The sequence below is a fragment of the Vigna unguiculata genome, chromosome 7 (assembly GCF_037176805.1).
Source record: "Vigna unguiculata cultivar grain cowpea cultivar isolate G323 ecotype 2 chromosome 7, ASM3717680v1, whole genome shotgun sequence".
In the NCBI taxonomy this organism is placed as follows: Eukaryota; Viridiplantae; Streptophyta; class Magnoliopsida; order Fabales; family Fabaceae; genus Vigna; species Vigna unguiculata.
The window spans coordinates 30,576,938-30,582,435 of record NC_140798.1 but is presented as its reverse complement, the minus strand read 5'-3'; positions in this window follow the sequence as shown (position 1 = coordinate 30,582,435).

The following is a 5,498-nucleotide window of genomic DNA, read 5'->3' as shown; positions in this document are numbered from 1 at the left end:
TTTTAATGTTTTGATGGATTTGCCTAGGCTCCTTTGAAGTTGAGTTTAATATTCTAAATAAATTTGATGAATTTGGATATAAAATTTTATATTATATTTTATAAATGAAATTTCAAATAAATTTTGATATAAATTTTATATTATATTTTATAAAAAGATTATCTAAAATGTCATCATTTATGTAAGTTATGTCATAATTCACAAATAGTAAACCATGAAAGGATCAGGCTACAGTAACAATTTCTGTTTCTGCCTCAAAACATAGTATTTAGAACATAGTATTTAGAATATAAGTAATATTCTTTTCCGTTGTTTTTTTTTACATTCAATTTTTAACTGATTTTATATATTCACTTAACAACTATATAAAATAATTTTTTTTTTGTAATATAATATTTTATTGAGAAAAATAATTATAAAGTAGATGGTGTTTATAGAAACTGTCAATATATTTTTTCTAAGAATAACAATTGAATTACAACCTTCCTATGATTCATCTTTGTGTCATAGTGCCTTTTACTTTCTTGGAGAATGACATGAAAATAAGTTTTTAATTTTTAAATATTTTTTATAATGTTTTCTTTTTCTGAATGAGAATAAAGAACCACCACTTTAATAAGAGAAAAAAATTCCATAAAATTTATAAAGTTTCCAAATCTTTTTGGGAAGTTATATAGAAAAATCAAAATAGTTAACTCTACAATATTGTTTTAAGGGATTTTATTTTCAACTTTATTAATATTATTTTGCTCGACATTTAGTTAACTTCAATAATAATGTTATCTATAGAGTTCACTTTCAATCTTTAGTGTTGATATGCCCTATTAGCATAACAAGATTTAAAATCAAAGAAAAGTAAACATTTATTCTTTGTAAAAGATGTAGTTAGGTAGTTAGTTAACTTCCACCCTCGTGTTGATTTTTCATTTTGGGTTAATTATGTTTTTCGTCTTTCAAGTATTGTGCGATTTTGTTTTTAGTCCCTCAACTAACGTTTGCTCCAATTTGGTCCCTTATGTTTTGAAACGATTGGAAATGATCCTTGTTTTTGAATGCCATTAGTTGTGTTTGACACTTGGTAAACGGACTGCCACGTCTGGATCCCGTTTTAAGCTGTGTAATAAATTTTATGTTTTGTGCACGTGTTAATTAAAGATGAAGAGAATGAAATAAAAGAGGGGTTGAGAGAAGTTTGAAACCCTAAAATTTAAATTTCAGAATTGGGGCTTCGTGGTGGTGAGAAAGTGATGCATAACGTGTTGGTGCAGGCAAAGTTTGGCAACAACATTGACGTTTTTACTGCATTCTTCACTGATGAAGAGTGGTAGCAAAGGCTTTCCATGTACGTAGAGGAATACTGGTTCCAAAATATCGCAAAGATGTGTGTCATCTTCAGAAATGTCATCCAAAGTCTGTGGCTGTGGGGAAAGATTGTTGTTCCTAAAGGCATCTACTGTGAAAAACAAAGACAGATTATTTTGGAGATGTCGAAATTAGGGGTGGCAATGCGGGCCGGCCCGCCCCGTTTAGGCCCGCCCCGCATAAGGCCCGCACACCGCGGGCCGGCCCGCCCCGCCCGGCACATTTTATGCGGGCCGCATACTCTGGTCCGCCCCGCATATACGTTGGCTCGCGGGCCGACCCGCTTTTTTTTTTTTAATTTATTTATTTATTTTTTTTATGATAAAACTTTCAATGTTTAAAAATTGGGAAACTTTAAAAAGTTCACAAAATTAAGTAAAGACTTTGGGGAATTAGATGATAAATTGATAATTCAACATTTTCATCATATTCATACTATGGCATACACAATGTATTCTTTAAATTTTAGCACATTAAAAATTACATAATACTTGTCTTTTCCAGTTATACAAGAATTTGAAATGTTAATGCAAGAGTCCATAAAAGAAGTAATTAATATACACAAGTGCAAGTTTTTTTTTTTCAATTTTATGCGGGCTTGCGGGTCGGCCCGCGTGGGCCGCGGGCTAGCCAGTGCGGGCCGCGGGCTCACTATCCTGGCCCGCCCCGCGTTTTTTCTGCGGGCCTACGGGCCAGGCCCTAATTGCCATCCCTAGTCGAAATTGGGCTGTAAGTTGAAAATTCTGTGACTTTTATTGGATGTTGCTTTTGTATGTGTGGTAATTGTTTCATATTTTTTTTTTGCAGACTAATTCACATTGTAATTACTTTGAATGGATTGATGACAAGGAATCTGATTTTCAAGGGAAAGAATCTGAAAGTGAAGTCAGTGGTGGAAAAAGAGTTGAAGGTAGGAAAAGAGGTGAAGAAGATGAAGTTTGTTTGAAAATGGAGAAAATTATACTAGATTTGATCAAGAAAAATGAGAAGTTGAAAGATGAAATTGCAACACTTGTAACATTTGTTTGTTATATCGTGGGCCTCAACAATTGTAATGGTTGTTCAAAGTTAATTGTAATGTTTGAGATTACTTTAGTGGGAAAGTGTTTTGTATTTCTATAGTGGTATTAACGAATGGTAATGGAATTTGAAACATTTGGTATTAATGTTTGAGTTAACTTGTAACAATGATTAGTTTTTCATTACTGTTTTCTGGATTAGTTTTTCATTACTGCAACATATCCACTTATTATTTTCCATGAATCTCAGAGTGTGCAAATTTAACTTATTACCAGATTGAGCATGAAGAAACAGAACTCATGGAAATGACTACATATGAATTAATTACAACATAATTTACTGACATAACAAAGTGGTCTGAATTTTTTTCATTCATAAACAATAAAAAGTTATCCAATATCAACTGTCAATAAAGTGTAGCAGACAAGTGGTCCATAATTTTCAATACAATAATCCAATTCTAGTTCTTCAATCAAAAAAGTTATCCACTATCACTATGCCCGATAATCTAAAAAAGTGGTCCACTATCACTATGCCCTATATTCCAAAAAAGTGGTCCACCATACAAAAAAGGCAACAAAAAAGCTTGATTCCTTCAAATTCACGAGGGTTGTGCGGAAGTTCCAGTACTTGCTTGAGACCCTAAAACCTGTGCTGCCATTCTTCTTGTCCTTATGATTGGTGCTTTTTCTCCTTGGTTCGTGTTTGCTGCAAACCGGGGTGTGAATCTGGTTCTACTGGTGGAGCTTTGGTTTATGTTCCTGCAGTGTTGCTAGCTGCACTACCAATTGTATGCGTCTGCAGTGGCGGATCTTGATCAAAATTGATGGGGGAGCCAAAATAATATACTTAAAATTTATATATTTAACATTATTATCACTCATTCAATAAAAATGAATAATACTTTAGTATAATTATAACTATAAAACAAACTATACTATTTAATGGATTGTCCATCGTATGTATACGATGAGTAACCATATTGTCATGTTTTAATCTTCACTCATTTTTTATCAATTTTAAAAAATGAATTTATTTTTTTGTTTTTCATTAATATACTTATTTAAAAAACAAGTTTAAGACTAAAAATAATTTATCATAATATAACCAATAATTGAGAGACATAATTACTAAAAAATTATGATAAACAAGTCACAATTAAAAATTGTCTATAAAAAATATATATATACAAAAGGGTCATGAGATAAAAAGATAGTGATAAATATTAAACTTATTTCAATACCAAGTGAGACCAGAGAAAATTACTTTTTTTTTTCTTTTTTAAGAATGGAAGGAGAAGATACAAAAAATGAGGACATAGATAATAAATTTTTTCTTAACTTTTTTTTGTTTCTTCACAACATAACAAAATGAAATTAGGTAAAAATGAGAGATAAATACAACATGTGAAAAACTAAAAAGACAATTAGAATAAAAAATAAAAATTATCTTAATAATTTATTTTCTTTATTATATTTGATTTTATATTTTATAATTTATTAACATTAAATATTATACTCTATAATAGAAATAAAAAATACCTAATTTTATTTTTATTAACTTTTCAATATACTATTATCTAATTTAAAAAGATATGCATTTAAAAAAATTTAAAAATAAATAATTAACAAATTTTAAGCATATATAATTTAAAAAAAAAACTTAAAAAATTGAAAGAATGAAAAAGTTTGGAGGGGCCGTGGCCCCTCCCTGCCTCAACTATGTTCCGCCCCTGTGTCTTTGGGTATGAATTAAAGATTCAGAAGTCTGTACTTAGGAAGGAAAGAAATTGCAAATATCATAGATGTGCGTTTACCTATGTCCTAATTGTTTACACCTACTAAACTTGATGGTATTCTTCTTTGAAAGTTTGGAATGGCTGACATGTTCATCAACTTCCCTTCTTCTTAGCTTTTTGGGTCTCTCAGGTGGAGTTTTGTAAATGGGTGGCAGTAGTTCAGGTTGATTACTTTTTGGCTTGTCCATTGATTGGGGTAATTTGAGGGTCATAGCAAGCTTGATAGGCATCTCTTTTGTAATACGCATGAACATAAGCCTCTGGGTTTTCTACCTTGTAGTTAATGGCTGCCACAACATGCCTACAAGGTATACCTACTAAATCCCAAAAATAACAACTACAACTATGGTTACTTAAATCAACTAAAAGAAAAAGAATCAAATCAAAAGCCCACAACAGCACAATCAAGCTTGCAGCCCCTGCAGCCCATATAGAAATATTTAGCCCTATGCATAACGATTTCTTTTGTCTGTTTCTACAGCTGTATTTTGTAGTACATAGGAGATGATTCTTAAAACAAATGAGGTGTACCACCTTTGTGCTGTATATATTCACTGTCATTGCTTTTGTCAAAATCACCAATAAGAAAAATCATTCTCTCTTTTTCTCTCTGTTTCAAGCCTTTACCGCTTTTGGCTATTTTTCTTTTATCAACAACAAACTTTTCCATAGTGAACCCCTGCGTCACTTCAAACTTAGAATCCCCAGGAAGCCAATTCTCACTTTTTTCTATTTCCCTGTCTAGCATTTTCTGTGGTTTAGGCATAACAGTGCATGAATATGCATTCAGAACACTATGCTCCATTAATTAAGACGTGCTTAAAACGTATTACACAGCTTAAAACGAGATCCAAATGTGGCAATCCATTTGCCCGGTGTCAAACACAACTAACGGCGTCCAAAAACGAGGACCATTTTCAATCGTTTCAAAATATGAGGGACCAAATTAGAACAAACGTTAGTTGAGGATTAAAAACAAAATCGCACAATTTGGAGGACGAAAAACATAATTAACCCTTTCTTTTTCTAAGAAAGCCACCATATCATGCTTATCCAGGTTGCCCCATATGGAGAGTAATAGTCATGTAGTGTCGCACTACTACATGAATTATCACAAAACACACCTTTAAAAAGTATTTTTTTATTTTTTTCTTCTTCATAAAAGCATTAAACCTGTTTTAATGTTTGAATTGATGTTGTTCGAATAGTAAAATAAGATTTTTAGCAGTATTAACTTTAATTTTTAGAGTGCAATATCCAAACTTTTAGTCTATTGTTAATGTAGACACATTGTGGAACATATTAACTTCATCGCAAA